Source organism: Misgurnus anguillicaudatus, chromosome 5 (genome assembly GCF_027580225.2).
Source record: "Misgurnus anguillicaudatus chromosome 5, ASM2758022v2, whole genome shotgun sequence".
NCBI lineage: Eukaryota > Metazoa > Chordata > Actinopteri > Cypriniformes > Cobitidae > Misgurnus > Misgurnus anguillicaudatus.
In genome coordinates this window covers 18,963,459-18,980,983 of record NC_073341.2, presented here as the reverse complement: position 1 = coordinate 18,980,983, position 17,525 = coordinate 18,963,459, and the positions used below count along the sequence as shown (strand labels likewise).

The 17,525-nt window shown below is 41.7% G+C and overlaps 2 long non-coding RNA genes across 2 annotated transcripts in view; one reads left to right on the top strand and one right to left on the bottom strand.

The window, feature by feature from the left end:
- Nucleotides 1-11,383: 11,383 nt before the first annotated feature.
- LOC141363840 (uncharacterized) overlaps nucleotides 11,384-17,525 on the bottom strand; it is a 169,725-nt gene continuing 163,583 nt past the window's right edge. Inside the window, exon 3 of the long non-coding RNA XR_012369428.1 lies at nucleotides 11,384-11,487. This is a non-coding gene — a long non-coding RNA (uncharacterized lncRNA). The remainder of the gene's footprint in view (nucleotides 11,488-17,525) is intronic.
- On the top strand, nucleotides 13,239-15,730 carry LOC141363942 (uncharacterized). The gene is made up of 2 exons (XR_012369640.1): nucleotides 13,239-13,943; nucleotides 14,222-15,730. It is a non-coding gene; the product is annotated as an uncharacterized lncRNA (long non-coding RNA).

Here is a 17,525-nt window from a genome sequence, read left to right as displayed (position 1 = left end):
TGATGCCTTGGCCTATTAAAGTGTTTTTTATTATTCTATGCTTAGGTAACAGGAACAGTGAGATGTTAAGAAGCAAAAACACTGGTTTTAATTGCATTTCTCTTTATTTTATGTAAATGCAAAATCATCTTACACATTTCTAGTGTATTGATACAATAATATGAGATATAATTAAATAAAGACATATAAAAATGATATCCTATTCAAACTGGGGAACATGTGAATTCATTACATTACATAAATTGGCCATTTTATATACCTGTACTTAGTAAATTAAACTACATTGTAAATGAAGGCTATACCTTACTGCACTACTGTTAAATCCAACATCATCCTGTCTGTGTAGAAACCAAAAATGTGTTCCTCAATCAAGATTACTGGTGGGATTTATTTTAGCATCAGGCGCATTCCCTTCTTGAGTTGAACTTTTTGAGGACGGAAGACGTGTTTGAGGCAAATAACGGGCGTTTGCATCAATAACAAGCCCAATTTGCGTCATTCGCATTGCCCCACGCGAATTTGCATCTTTACATTGATGTTGTATGTAATCTACACGCGCAAGTAATTAATCCACACCTCAGATTTAAAAGACAATCGTTCTGCTGCTTTTTGTTGTCGTATTTCTGTTGGGTGTGTGCGCACGCGAATGAAATCTGACACCACCATTGCAAACAGAGTTCAAGCAGAGTTAACGCAGCTAGCGCACAGTGACTGGATATCAACTCACTGTGGCGTTTATAAGCGTGCAGATCATGCGGACGCGCACATTAACAGAAGAATAGGGAATATAAAACTGATAGATTAGGATGGACAAACTGAAAAACCGCAATTCACATGCGCGTATTGCACCTTGGGGGTCGAACTGAACGGTCAATAATGTATTGAGAATTGTGGCATCCCTAATATATATATTATATATAATGTATCTCCCAAGGGTTTTTTCCTCCTAGGACTTTTTTCTCCCGGCTAAAAAAAGTCCGGGTTTTTTCTCCTAGGGTTTTTTTTAACCCGGGGACTCAGCCTTCAATGGCTTAACTTAGCACCCTCTTCTATACGTTACATTAGTAATACGCTCGCTTATAATGTTGATTCATAGCCGCCGCAAATTCTGCCGCTTATGCTATCTGTATTATGTTATGCTATCTGTATTATGTTATGCTATCTGTATTATGTTATGCTATCTGTCGATTTTTCTGTGTTTTTCCTTGCTTCTATTAATGTAAAGCTGCTGTGAAACAATTACCAATTGTGAAAAGCGCTATATAAATAAAATTGAATTGAATTGCTCTGTCCAATATTTACCTATTATGGGTCAAAAATAACCCAGCCATTTTTATAGTGTAAAGCAATGCTCTAGCACTGAGCTATACAGAGGTGCATAATACTCAAATATATGATGGTGTATTGTTTATACAGAAAGATATTGGTATTGAACAAAATCCCACAGGTTATTGGAAAATAAAGAAGATGGCATCTTAGAGAATCGTCAGTAATCTTTCAGCAGTGCAGCATAGCCAGAGCGTCTCCAAAATATTTAATCTTTTTCATTTTAGTGTACCGTGTACAGGAAATTCATTAAATATAATTGATATGCACGAGAGCAAAATATTTTAAGTGGTTCACTCCTCCCAGTCCAAAAAAGAATGCTTTCAAACATTGTTCCCGTGTTACAATCAGTTGTCTTTTTGGTGCTACCAGCCAGATATATTTTGGCAAAAACTAATCTTCAAGTAAATGTCAGAGGAATGAATTCAGTTTCCGATAATTGGTTTTCAACAACAGAATAAGAAGCAGCCAAGCACTTAAAACTATCTTCAAATGCTACTGGTGTTTCAGCCATTAGAAATCACTGACTGGACTGCAATTGAGAGATAAGATGAATATGAATATAACCAAAAACAAATCTTTAACACTGTTAATTGCATTTCATTTGCAATGAGGAGTGAAAGTTCTGGGGTTGATTGTACTGTAAGAATATTAAATGTAAGAATAGCATACTTACTGCTGCTGTTACAAAGACCTTCAGTCTTTAATAAATATTCATCATCTCACCCCACAAACAAATGAAGCAAAGAAAATCTTTACAATAACATCTTACTCCTGCATGGCCACTTGTCCTTGAGACAACCTTTTGATTCTACATCTGTTGGATAGCATAGTAAAGGCTGTCTTTCAAAGGAAAAAGCTGGTTTGTATCTGTCAGGCATGATGGATACCAGCAATGGAAAGCGGAGAGCCGACTGCATGAAGGACCTAGATTGAAGGTGAATGAATGTCTTTATAGCTGTTCTTCAATTTGAGCTCCCAACAAGAGGAATGAGGCTAAGAACTTGATGCGCTCCTTAACTGAGATCATTTTTCTTAAAAACCCACGTGATGTTTTCAAAATCCACCATATGGAGCGTTTTTAGGGTTAAATGTCTTATAGCAGAATCAGTTGAGGGGTTGTAATACTGATGGGCAAGGTTTCATAGGTGAAACGATCGACCATAAAACGTGCCCAAGGATGGGTGACATCATCACCCTCAGTTTCACACCATCTAACACGTGCACAGACCCAGAATGAATCATACATAAAGGTCAGTTACAGTATGGCCATCACCTGCTCGTCTAATGGGGCCTTAATGGAGAAAAGCTCATGAAACGTGAGACCCTTTTCACAAAGGAAGTACAGATGCATTCCTCAATACACTTTAACCTTGGACAAACTATGCAATCAATACTCTATGTCCCAGTGCACTCATTTATCTATCAATCCATCCATCATCCAGTCATCCATCCATGTCAGTGTTTTCAGCCGAGAGACTATTACCACAGTTTCTGTACAGTATATCAACAGGATTGGTCAAACTTGCTTTTAAGTTGAAATGTTATGTTAACCAATAATAGAAATGTCTAAATGAATGTAAATTAATAAAATAATGACACTGACATAGAAATGATCATAGGCAAAGTTTGGGCAGGGGGTGCACTGGGGTCTGGGGGGCAGGCAAGAGCAAATTATGATTTTGCCTAAGCTATTAAAGAAATATGAAAAATCATAATTTATTTGTCTTATCTTAATATTTTAATGGGTTGACTGAGTAACTTAAGGCTTAAATAGTTTTAATTCATTCAAACCATATTATTCTGTGCAAAAAAAACCTTTAACCCATTGCCTTAAAGGTTCAGTGTGTAGATTTTAGCGGCAAAATTAGTGGTGAGGTTGAGAATTGTAACCAACGGCTCAGTCCACCGCTCACCCATCTTTTAAGGGTCCCGTTCTATTTGTGTTTTTGAAGTTTTGATTGTGTTTACAGTGCGCAATATAACACGTGTTTCACGTGTAAAAAACACGTTATTTTTCACAAGATTTACTTATCTGTATAGCGCTGTTTTCACAGTCCTAAAACGGGCTGATGTCTTTCTTGTTCTATGAAGTCCCTCTTTCAGAAATACGTATCGAGTTCTAATTGTGTAGTTTGTGTAGTGTGTTTTGATTTGATAGCAGCTTAGCTTGCCGTTAGCTTAGCTGGTGACTGACGTATTCCTGTGGGCGGAGTTTAGGAAGTAGAGGGCTGTAGTCCAAACCGGTCGTTCGCTGTAGGCTTTGAAAGGCGAATTGTGTTAAAGAAAATATATCACCTGGCAGTGAACTTTGAGCTTTATCATTTTACAGGTATTATTTATGCTATTATAGCAACATTACACACTAATTAGGGTTTAAAAATGGGATCAGAAAGAACGTGACCTTTAAGTAATAATGCAACACAAAGCTCAAGCTCCGATATCATTGTATTGTTTGCTTTAAATGCATTTTGCTATACACTCGAGTTCAGTAGGTGGCAGTAATGTGCCAGAACCTGGTTTGATAACCGTCAATAAACACAAAAATAATTAGCTCGTGCTTCAGACTCTTCTGAATGCACTTCTGTTTGCCTGAAGCTGTGGATTACAGGTGATAATGGTATAAATATTATTGAGTTTCTTGGACAGACATCATTTTGCTTCCTAAGACCTGAATTCTCTAGAGCCGTCAACATGAATAATATCGACTCTATCTACTTAATTCACAAAGTGATGGCAGTCAAGGTCTTCCATTTTACGAATCACCAAGGTTTCAGTTAAAATCGTTATTGTTCTACTGAAATAAAAGTCTTGTATATTTTGGATGGCCTGAGGGTGAGTAAATCAATAGCAAATTTTCACTTTTGGGTGAACTATCTCTTTAATGTGTAAGAAACTGAGGGGGAAAGTTCAGTGAGTAGGTAACCATTACAGATCCGAACCCCTCCGGAGAATGCTGAACTGCAGAGATAACAGGAGCTGCAGGAGTGAAAAATCTGCTTCAAAGAGCTCCACCTCTTTTCATCTGTCATGAACACTCCAGACAAGCAGTGAGAATGCCATGTAACCTCGTTCAAAACAACACATACAACCCACACAGCTTTGGCTTGCGTGTTTGTGGCGTGTGTTGTTTGCACTGCAACATGAATTTGATTTTGAAGTTCAAACTCAGAGGTATATGTTATGGTATCAAATGAAAGATCAATGAAAGTTACACTGAAAAAAGTTTTTATTATAAGTAAGCTTATATTTAAATAAAAGGAGGTTTCGAGCTGTGGTGATTTGATCTTTTTAACCACCTTGATTTTAATAACTGATAACAAACTCAACTAAAAAAGTAGTAAGAATCAACTCGATAAAATCAAGAACAAATGAAGTCAAAAATCAAAACAATAGATGTAATAGATGGGAAGAAAGTTAAAATAATTAAAACTTTTGTGCATAGTGTCGTAATGTTGATCTTAAAGGAGCCACGTCACAAGTAAATCTTTGGTGTCCACAGAGTACACATGTGACGTTTTAGCTCAACATACCCCACAGATAATTTATTATAGCATGTTAAAATTGACATTTTGTAGGTGTGAGCAAAAATGTGCCCTTTTGGGTGTGTCCTTTAAAATGCAAATGAGCTGATGAAATTCAATGATCGCAATGATGGTGGATTGTTGCAATTGAAACTCAATTGTAATGTGAATTATTTTCTCTCTCTCTCTTTCTCTCTGCACTAAATGTCAGTGCCGTGCAGTGGCGGCTCCAGATATTTTCTGATGCAGGTGCTATGGGGATGCTCAACACTTAAGAGAAGGTGCTTTACATTTTGGGGCGTTTCATTAAGCAGGGGTGCAAACTTGTCACCTTTCGGCGAAATTCGCCGTTTTTGAGCCAAAATAGGTCATTCTTGTGATTCGTCTAGATCCGATGAGTTTTTGAAAATGAGGGGTGAGGGGGGTCTGCCGTTGCGACAGGGTAGCAGTAAATGAAATTATGAAAATCATGTCCAGCTATTGTGGTAATGATGTCAGTTTGCCGGGTTATGTTTAACAATTTATAGTCACCTCATTTGCTGCCGAAGTTTAAGCAGTCTGCAGATTGAGCGCACTTTCTCATTCGAGGTTACGCGCCAACGTCACGTTGCTGTGCGCGTGGTCATAAAAGCTTAACATTTGTACACCGCAGTTTTAAATTAAGTGATTTTAAGTCGTTGAAACACAAACAACAGTGCTATATGCGCTATATACCTTTTTCTGTTTGAGAGGAGCGTGGAAGCCGCGTATCCGCTTCTCATTAAGCTTGTGGGTATTTTTGCCGCTGTATTAGCCTTTAATACACACATGCGTCAAAATTCCCGGTTTTTGCAAGTTTCCTCATAAACACGACAATTCAGGGCTTAAGAGAAAGTAAACAACTAAACGAGAAAACATGTGTAACAGTATATAAGATCCGGAGTCGGACTTCGGTCTTAAAGGGGAAGTTACCTAATTTTGCTCCTGTCTGTCACTCGTGTTAATCAAACAGTATTGAGAGAAAATCTTTCACTGCTCTTAACTAAATCACTTTTCTACCTTTAATAACATTCGTCAAATTGGACACGAGTTTGATTCGAGTTGCTCGTTCAGGGTTCATATTCTGTATTAGAGGTATGACTGTGGAACAGAAAAACCCCTAAATTATTTGTTTATTTGTACTACTAAATAATAATAAAAATGCAAATTTCTTTAACACTTTACAAAAAGGTTGTATTTGTTCACATTAGTAAATGCATTATGAACGAAAAATGAACATTATATTGTATATAAGCATTTATTAATTCTTGTTTATGCCATTACAGTAATTGGTTTTAGTAATTGATGTTGCATTACTTAATGCTAACAGTTTCAAATTTGATTTAAATTAAAATGCTAAAATCAAATTCAAATGCTAAAATGAATAAGATTTACAATAAATAAATTACAAATTATAATATGTATGTATGTATGTCATATATATATATATATATATATATATATATATATATATATATATATATATATATATATATATATATATATATATATATATATGAACGCTTGTGTCTTCGTCACCTTTTTCACCCCTGATGAGTTTGCAGCCCTGATTAAGGAGGTCGCATCGGACCACTCTTTATACACGCGTACACGCCCGCATTAACTAGCCTATACTTGTTCCACGACTATGTAAAAGTATTTAACACAAGGGCTATAGAAACAACATACATAAGCTTGCCAATGTAAACCTCTGAAAATATTTCACAGATCTGTCACAGTCTAGCCCTGAATACAACGGAGCAGCAAACGCAGCAACAGACACTGTGCACACTTCGGCTCAGATCACGAAATCACACAGCCAGTTACCAACACTAGTGATGAATCAGCATTGTTTCTATTGTTGGAGCATCATAGGGTGACCATACGTGTCATTCTTACCGGACCCGGACGCGTCCTATCCAGGATTTCGGGTGCATCTTCTGGAAGTCGTATTTGTCTGTCATACATAGAGGATTATTATTATTATTACAGAAAAGCAACCGTTACATTTTAAGGTAAGAATTAAACTAGGATTGTATATCTTATGTTTTTAACTGAATGGCGTATGCGGTCAACAAATACGACTTCCGAAAGACGCACCGAAATCCTGGACAGGAGGCGTCCGGGAAGTATGACACGTATGGGCACCCTATAGATGTAACAATGCATAGCCAAGATTTATTCTTTAAACACCAAACTAATTCAATTTGTAATAGCCAACAGAGGGGAAAATCAAGCACTTATCATAGACGTCTTCACAACAAAACAGCATCATCACTGATGTTGACGCAGTCAAGGGTCCTCATTCTCTCCGTATTTATAGCCAAAAGTGCCAGATTACTGGTCCTAGTGTGTCCACTGCTGTTCCTCGGGTAGTTTTTGGTGTATCCATTTTGGTGTATTTTACTCGGCTAAATTTCTAAACTCGCTTTCAAAAACAAACTGCCGTGCGTTAAGGTCAAAAAATCACCGAGCGCTGCACCCATTGGCCAAAGAAGATCACATGTTTGGGCGTCATGATATTTTAGCTAAATATATGTTTTTAAATTATTATTTAACTCCCTTTTTTAACAATATGAAAACACTATTCAAACATGACATTAAAATATAAATATAAAAAATTACAGACATTTCTTGGGGGTGCTGGGCGGGTGCTATTGATATTATAGCCGGAGCTACAGCACCACCTAGCTCCTCCCTGGCGCCGCCACTGGTGCCGTGGTTTGGATAGTGCAGATTAAGGGGCTGTATTATTAAAAAAAGATCTCCTTATGACATCATAAGGAGAGCCAAATTTCAATGACCTATTTTTTTTCAAATGCTTGCAGAGATTGGTTTACCAAAACTAAGTTACTGGGTTGATCTTTTTCACATTTTATATGTTGATAGAACCACTGGGAACCCAATTATAGCACTTAAACATGGAAAAGTCAAATTTCCATGCCATGGCCCCTTTAAAATGTAATGTTGCTTTTCAAAAATGCCAGCAGCTGGAGTCTTTTTTCCGTCCACACCCAACGCTAAGGGCCCAGAGTTTTCTAATGTTCAACTTTGGGTAAAACGTTGAGCTCGTCAATGTCATATTTACTCAGCCGTCCAATCCCAGACAGCTAGCAGACAACTCCGGGCCAGATCAGCCGGGTCATCTGCTATCTGGGATTACAGTGGAGGAGGAGTGGGACAAATACCACAACAACCAACCGGCGCATCGTACAACAACTAAGAAACAAAACAGAACATTGCAACCAAAGCGCTTAGCTGAAGAAACGTTGTCAAGCACCCACAGTTAGCATCTGCCTGCCGTTCTCAGCTATATTTAAACGCTTTGGTGTACACGTCCCCTAAGACTGTCTGGTGTGTATCTTTAGTAGTTAAGTTGCACTCTTATTGTATTGTGATCAGGGTTTCCCATACATTGATTTATTTGTGGTGGCCCACCAGAGAATCAACACTGGCCGCCATGAATAGATTTTGTCATGATTCTCATTTACATTTTTATTTTAATATTTAAAATGGCTTAATTCATTGTTGTTGCGAGCGCATGTCTCCCTCCCTCTCTCGCTCTTTCTCCCTCTCTCTCTCATGTTGCATGCAACGCATGACAGCGCCGCTCTTGACAGTGCCTCTCTCTCACATGACAGTAAAAAGATGGCGTAATTTTCAATGTGCGTTCCTCCGTGTACAGTACTTGCTGGTAACAGGCAACAGTAACAGATGTTGATGACAGAGAAGACGGTTTATCTGTGTCACTGCAACAGTGTATTCCTTATTATTTCTGAATTTGCACTGACTTGTCTGCGCTTTACGCGATATACTGTACATTGCATGTAAAAAGTGCTATGCGCTATACGTAATATATATCGCATGTATAAATAAAAAAAACGCTTATAAAACAACAACACATTGATGAGAAGAGCAACAGCAGTAAAGGCTGCCAGAGACAAACAAGTAATGTAGCCAAAATCACCTCATATATCCACCCTTTAATGTAAATGTATATTGATTTTGTCAGACAATGTCACGTTTATAAATCAGGATTTTAGCAGCAGTTAAAGAAACAGCTGGTTGGATTAAACATGAAGGAGTTAGGGGCTAATCACACCAAAAGTGCTTTAAATGCTTAGAAACGCAAGGCGCAACGCACTGCCTTAAAAAAAAAAAAGAGCAGTGCGACGCAGCTTTTTATATTGCTAGGCAACCACAGAGTCAGCTGTCTTGTCAATCAAATGTTTAATATTAGTAGAAGCTTTCAAAATAGGGCGCTTGCTCTGACCTTGTTTGAGTTTGAGAGGTGCACAAACACGCAGGAGAGCGAGTGGAATCCGGTTCTTCAAAGCAACTGTATCTTCCCTCACTACAACATAAAGCCCGCCTCTCCCCTCATTCGATTGGACAATGGAAAGACGCAAATTAGGTCGGCTGCTTTTCCCGGAGCAAAAAACGCAAGGTGCAAGGCATAAACAGCACGCATACGTTCCCTGCCCATAGCATATCATTTAACTCTTTCCCCGCCATTGACGAGATATCTCGTCAATTAAGAGAAAACGCTTCCCCGCCAATGAAGAGATTTTCCGTCTTTCCGCAATACCGCTATTATCCACCACTTTTTAAACCCGGAAGTATTGCCCTATGGCAAGCGGCTGCATGTCCGTGTTTGTTTTAAAGATCGCGCTGAATGGGATCTCTATGAAAAGTCTGTCACAAAAATGGAATGATCTCTGCTTTTTGCTCAAAATGTGGTGTTTTTGCAGAAACCTACCCATATTCAAAAGCTGATTACCAAAGAACCACTAAAGGTAGGATGAAACATTTTTTTTTTTTTGAAAGCAGAGGGTCTGTTCTTTCATTTGGTATATTGTATGTTTATATATTTAAAGAAGAACATTTTCTGGAAGGCATTAAACTTTGGTGAAAAACATGAAAAACGCTGGCGCTGGCTGGCAACTTTTTTAAAAAACGCTGGCGAGAAAGAGTTAAAAAAGGCGCCTGCAACTGCAATAAACACATTTGGTGTGATTGGCCCCTTACTGGGTCGTGTTTAATCACTATAGCCTGCTCGTTTTATGTCTGTCAACAGAACAGACAGTGATGTGGAAAGTTACTTTTAAAAGTAATGCATTACAATATTAAGTTACTCCCAAAAAGTAACTTATTGCGTTAATTAGTTACTTTTCATGGAAAGTAATACTTGTGTTACTTGTAAGTTACTTTTGCCTCACTTTTTCTCACTTGATCTCTTTCAGGCAAGTGTTTTTTATCACTGAGAAGTTCTGCATTCAGAAATTTTATTTTCCATCACAAAAATGTCAAGCTCTGGCCTGCCATCTCCGTTTTTGACTCAAATTGTTCCTGCTCAGGTACGCACACATAGAATGCATAATTCTGTGGGACTACGTTCAGTTTTATGCAGTAATTTTTTTTTAAATCAAATTAATTGAACTAAAAAGTGACTCGCATTACTATTTTTTAAATAACTTAAATATTAATGTGTACATTAATAAAGTAATGCATTACTTTACTCGTTACGTCAAAAAAGTAATATTATTAAGTAATGCACAATACTTGTAATGCGTTACCCGCAACACTGAGAACAGATATGAAAAAGCAGCATTCAGTTGTGTTAAAATGCAATAAAATGAGACAGATCAAAGTAGAAGAGTAGAAGCGAAGAGGTACCAACACTAGATCAAATGCAAACATGACGCAATAACGTCTTTCAAAACTCTGTGGAAACGCTGTGATTATTATATTTTATTGTAAAAAGTTATCACTTATTCAAGTCTACATTCAATCAATTTAATCGAGTCGCACCTTTTGAACACTGCATGCTGTAAACTGAAAAGTGAAGCAAAATGTTTTGATCGCCCCCCATTGACTGGTCCTAGTATAGGTCATAAACCCCACCTCCCCTATGTTATTCAATAAAACTTAAGACCAACTAAACAATTTGTTTACACTTCAAATATCTTTTTTTCCGAAGCTGGTTTCTGTCATTTACTATAGTTTTTATCACGCTGATGTAAATTCAAGTGTTTGTTTTTAAAATAAGTTTGTTTTTAGTTATGTGACATCATGATTGACAGCTGTGATTGTCAGCTATCTGAGCCGAGCGAAGTAGTCACTGAAGCACCAACAGACATTTTCTCTGGATCTTCGGAGGACTGAGAAGATTGGAGCTGTAAATTTCCGAAATCTAAATTTCTATAATTAATATAATTTCACACTGACATAATGGGTTGTTCTGCAGTAGAATGTGCTAACCAATCTGGCATGTCCGATCGATCTTTGAGTTTTTTTTTTTTGGGAAAATTAAAATTATAAGCTAATCAGCATACATCAAAATTGGAGCAGAATGGAGGAACGGAGCAGACAGAGTTCACATAGACAGGACTCCACTTAAAAACATAGAAACGAAAGCAAGGGTGGGGCCTTGATTTTGCGTCTTTACTTCAGGCAACATATGGTAATGGAAAACAAATTCAAATGCCTCCCGATTTTCGAGACTTTAAGACTGACCTCTGCTGTGAAAAGGGGATGCAGTTTGAGGGACAGTGGTGTGGTTTTTAACACGATCCAGAGGGACACTGAAGAAGCTCTAACACGATCCAGGCAACTTTATCTGAAAATTAAAAGACACAGCTTTAAAGCAGGCCACTGAGATCAGATGTTCGCTTGTGACACAGACAGACACATCAGCTACAAAGAAATCAGAGTTGACATTTAATCAAGGTCTTAAAAGGCTGGCCTTCTTTATCTGAAACAGACATAATTGATTCACCGTTCTGGATGGACTACGCTAGATATTGTGAGAATACTAGACGTTAAACACTCGATAGGCAGAGTGACCATTCGAAACCTTTTCACATTTAAATGCAGCTCTACGCATCCTTTCGTTCATATTTTCTGTACAGTACAATATCTTTGTGATGACGCCAAAGTCTCGAGCTCTCGAAAGCGAATCTCTTAAATTTGGCATGTGCTCTGCTCGATAAATCCTCAACAGTCGTGTAGGCCTTACAAATCCAATCACAGCGTTGAATAAAAGAGATTGGCTCTGACTGCCGTTGTTAGTCTTTTGAAAGTGATTGCTTTATCAATAATCATTTGAGCAGAGAAGCCAGCGGAGTAAGACACAAGAGTGGACATATATCCACAGCTGAGGGAAAATAGAGAAAAGAGAAGCCATCTGTATTATTGTTTCACTGCGGCGAGCTTTCATCCTTCAAATCTAATGTCCAGTATGTCTCTCCAGTGGAGCAGAGAATTAAACAATGCAGAGCATCAGACCTATTTCACTTTCTTTTGCCCAGGATGGGATGAGTCGGGTGTTTTTTCTTTTCCCAGCATATTTGTTTATCAAAAATCTATAGTCAGATTCACTGCAAAACGAAAGTGCTAGTGCTGGTAGGGCATAAACTTTTATGAAGGAAATGCCAATGGTTGCAAAGCAGCGAATTTTGGTTTGGCACAAATGAAATGTCACATCAGAGCCACTTTGCTGCTGTCTTGACACTCAGCGTGCAATTTGTTTTCTGTTGGCTGCACACAAGGATCAACGCAGTCGCTGTGCAGAGTAAAAGTCTCTATAAATGGCAAGGATGACAAGGCCAATCACAATCAGTAGGCAAATGGATGTAACGAATAAGACCAATCACATTTCAGTATGGATAATGTCAACATTGTTGGTACAATTTTTTGAATGCCAAACAAGTCAAGGGGACATTATTTCTGTCCATTTTGCATGAGTTCTCAGTTCTCTTTTTTGAAATATTGTAGTATTATATAACATGAGATGCAGATTAAACAAATAAAATATATCTTTTTTATTTTGGCATTTAAAAAAGATATTTATTTACATTTTATGATTTACGATATTTTTCGATCTATAAGCCATGTTTTTCTCATAACTAACTTGGCTGGTTCTGCGTCTTATAGTCAGGTGTGCCTTGTAAGTCAGTATGAATTAATTTTGACATTTATGAGGCAAGAGACATCATTACCGTCTACAGTCGTGAGAGTCCGCCATATGCTGCTCCTGTATTTACTGTACCTGTATGTAATTATATGTTATTTCGTCTTAATGACGCATTTTTGAATGATGCGACTTATACTCCGGTGCGGCTTATAGTCCGTAAACAGCCTCTTAATGTCAGTGTTATCTGTTTTGCCCCCCTAAAATACTGCGGCAATGACTTAAGGCCAGGTTTTAGTCTGTCAATGATGCAATAATTTTCATACCAGCATGCCCATGGGCAAACAGATGGGAGCAAGTGCATATGTCACAGGAGTGACGATCTTTTAGGCGGAACCAAAAATTGGGAAGTTTTGGTTCCGCCCGGATGTTTCCGCCCGGACCGGTAAGAGCAAACACCGGACATCCGGTGGCGTCGCGAACGCTGTAATCAGCTAAACTACACACAGCTGGGAACTATTACGAGGAGCGCCGGGCGATTGGAGGAGAACAACACCCAGGGGAGTATTTAAGGACAAGTTAAATCATAGTCTTGGCTGATGTTATCCACTGTTGTGTTGGTGTGTATTGTAGTGCCGAGTTGAGCTCGCCTGATACGCTATATTCGGATCGCTGTATTGCTCTCTCTCTCCATGTGTGGATCATAGATCGATGGAAATGAGGACATCGAAGACCTTACAGGTGAAATACTAGACGGACACTGACATTGGTTGAGAGAAACGGAAGGAGAGGAAAACTTACCGCTGTGAGTATATAGCTGTGGGAAAAGTGGTGTTGGTGGCTGGAAAGCGCCCTGTCTAGATACCTGGAGTTACTATTGGCATGAAGACAACCTAGGACGAAGAAAGACAGAGATCGTGAGTAACCAAATCCCTTGAAGTGAGTGTTTGTATATATTTGACTGATACATTGTTTGAGTGCTCTTAAGAGAAATCGAGTGGCCCTACCCCTGTACCAGCGTGGTGGGCGAGCCGAAGGTTTCGTGGGAAAGCAGCTACAGCAACGATAGCAAACAAACGCTAGGCCATCTACCATCTCCCTATTCTCGCCCAGAGAGACGTGGAAGAGGACGGGTGTCTATTGTGTGCACTGAGCGTGGTGGGGTGAGTCTTTGGAAATTTTCACTTGAAGTGGTGCTGTGTAATGCCGTGTATTGCAGTGTGAGTGCTGTGTCCTGTTTGACGTAATCCCGTCTCCTGTCACTCGTCCCGGGACGATGAAGAGGAAAGAACGGCGCTAGGAAAAACCTGTACAATATTGCTGTAGTGTGCTTTCAGTTCCACAGAATTACGGAGTGGCGGCGACGAACTGTGTGGGTGGCAGTGTGTGTGAGTATTGCACCTACTATTGTTACCTGACTTGTGTTCTTTCATCATCACAGAGTAGAGGCAAGAGAGATCCGCTGGCCCGAGGTCTCGACGAAAGGGCGCCCCGGTCCAGTTTTCGATTGACCAACGGGTCTCGAGGAACGGGCAGCGCTCGACCCGGTGTGCCGGCGCGGCCTCCTCGCCCCTCTGTTCATCAACGAGTTCGCCGAGAGGGTCTTGGCCCCCGGCGTCCCTTTTCAAAGCATTGCTAAATCGCCGCATTGCAGAAACCAGCCAGCGTAAGCTCGCCACCCTGTAAGTCTCCATGTAAATGTTATGTCTGCTGCTTGACAGGAAAGTGAGTGAGTCGTGAGAGCTGTGGAGAGAAAGAGAGCCAACGTGAACACTGAGATATTGAGTTTCGGAGAGAGAGCCATACCTACCTAGAAGCTGTAATCAGCGCAGAGGTGAGCGAACGTCTTGAGAACGATTCACTGTGTCCCTGTATCCTAGCAGCCACCTGTGGAGAGAAAGAGAGCCAACGTGAACACTGAGATATTGAGTTTCGGAGAGAGAGCCATACCTACCTAGAAGCTGTAGTCAGCGCAGAGGTGAGCAAACGTCTTGAGAACGATTCACTGTGCCCCTGTATCCTAGCAGCCACCTGTGGAGAGAAAGAGAGCCAACGTGAACACTGAGATATTGAGTTTCGGAGAGAGAGCCATACCTACCTAGAAGCTGTAATCAGCGCAGAGGTGAGCAAACGTCTTGAGAACGATTCACTGTGCCCCTGTATCCTAGCAGCCACCTGTGGAGAGAAAGAGAGCCAACGTGAACACTGAGATATTGAGTTTCGGAGAGAGAGCCATACCTACCTAGAAGCTGTAAGCAGCGCAGAGGTGAGCAACGTCTTGAGAACGATTCACTGTGTCCCTGTATCCTAGCAGCCATCTGTGGAGAGAAAGAGAGTCAACGTGAACACTGAGATATTGAGTTCGGAGAGAGAGCCATACCTACCTAGAAGCTGTAATCAGCGCAGAGGTGAGCAAACGTCTTGAGAGCGATTCACTGTGTCCCTGTATCCTAGCAGCCATCTGTGGAGAGAAAGAGAGCCAACGTGAACACTGAGATATTGAGCTGTGGAGAGAGCCATACCCATCTAGACGCTGTAACCAGCGCAGAGGCGAGGGAACGTCGTGAAGTCGACTCACTGTGTCCTCGTGTCCTAGTTGGAACCTGAGAAGAGAGAGAGAATAAGGAAGGCGAGTGAGTCAACAAGCAAGGACCTGTGGGAAGTAGGCGGTGCACCGCCGTGCGCTGAGTCAAGGTACACCAACAGAAAAAGACCCATACCGGCACTCATTGTGTTTTTTTATTCTGCCTCCAGGAAGGAAGAGGAGCGCGCCACGAGTAGAGGGAACTCGAGGCAGGAGCCCGTTCCCCCACGTACGACCCCCCACCCTTAGTCATTCATTGGGCCGTGGCCCCCTGGAGGGCGGATCCTGAAATTAGTTTTAATTTCCCCTTTCCCAAGTCCCCCTATATTTTAATTATTTAAATAAATAAAGAACATTTTATACTTACTTGTGCTCGTTGTTGTCTGGTCATTGGGTTGGTTTTGGGGACCTCCTCGAGGTGGAAGTTTAGAAGGGGCGTGGCTTATACCACTAGTAGCCAGCCCCTGGCTTGTGACAGATTTTGGCGTAGTCGGCAGGGTTCCACCTCGAGTTGAGTAACCAGACTAGCCCAATGACCGACAACGCGGGGCCCGCAGCCCAACCCCGTGCGGTGCCTGTCTTTATGGGCAGCCCTTGGGTCCAAAAGTATGGAGGAACAGAGTCGGGAATACGACTAACGGAATGGAAGGCCCAGTTGGAGTATCTAGCCGACCTGCAAAGCCTTAGTGTAGCCCAGCGGCTCCAGTTCGTGTTAAACTCCCTAGAGGGAGAAGCGCGGCGAGAAGTACAGGCCGCCCCTGAAGCTGTCCGAGCCAGTGCCCAAACTATATTTCAGTTCCTTACCGAGCAATATGGTGACCACACCCCCGTAGCTGTCCTCCGTTCCCACTTCTTTAATAGTAAACAAGGCCCCCGACAACCCATTAGAGCTTTTGCCCTGAGACTGCGAGAGCAGTTCACCCGGCTACAGGCCCGCCGCGATCATGGATTGGGAGATGGAGAGACTTTACTGCGCGACCAATTCCTTCTGGGGATGAAAGAGGGCCCCGTGAGACAGAGTTTGAGGGTCCAGTTTCGCAGAGACCCCGGCCTCACATTTGAAGATCTAAGGAAGGAGGCGTTAGCCTTGGAGGGCGACGAGGTCGAGGTGAGTGAGACCCCAGTATGTGCAGCGGTAAACGAAAGCGTGCCACCACCATCAGAGCGCACGGATTGGAAGCAGGCTCTAAAAGTAGAACTGTTGAAGGATGTCCGGGAGCAGATGTCAGAATTATCCAAAACTCTTCTGGGAGAGCTGCGCCAAGGTAGGGCGCGGGAGGAGCCAAGGCCGGCACCCCGAGAGCGAGTATACTCGGAGAGGAGCCGAGAGCCGCCGGGACGCCCAAACCGCCATAATCGACCCCGTTTTGAATGGGATGACCAGGGACGACCAATTTGCAATCGTTGTGGTGAGCCCGGGCATTACAGTCGTCAGTGTGGGCCTCGCAGGGCATCTGAAGGGGGTTTTTAGGACGACCGGCCACAGTGGGTCGTGTGGCCGGGACCCCTCAAGAAGACCCGGGAAGAAGGAACGGTTCAAGGCAACAGATGATCGGGCATAGCCCGGTGGCAGAAGTCAAAGTGTGTGGCAAGTGGATACAGTGCCTGGTAGATACGGGCTCACAGGTAACGATGTTTACAGAAAGCCTCTCCAAGGAGATATTCGGACGGGAAGGAGTACAAGGAGCGGAGGCCCCCTGGTTGACGTTAAAGGGCGCTAATGGCCTGGAAATCCCCTACATTGGCTATCGCCTAACGGATCTGGAAGTGCATGGGGTAGTCGTCCCCCAAAAAGGTGTGGTCATTGTGGAGGATAGGTGTTTAGGCACCCACAGAGCCCTATTGGGCATGAACGTCCTCTCTGAGTGCTGGGAGGAGTTATTCCGGGCTAGGCCTGGTCCAAGGATCTCACCTGCCGAGAGGCCCAAGTGGGAGCGCGTGGTGGCCGACTGCCGCCGGGTCCAAATGAATCAGGTGCGTAGAGATCGGGAGGAAGTGGGAAGAGTAATGTGTCGTTTCGCTTTGTCTATTCCCCCTAGGAGCGAAGCTATCGTATGGGCAAGAGTGCCCCTTCGGGAAGCGAACCCCGAGGAGTGGGTGTTGGTAGAGCCGCACACGGATTGTCCACAAGTGGAGGTGGCACGGGGACTAGCGGCGGTCT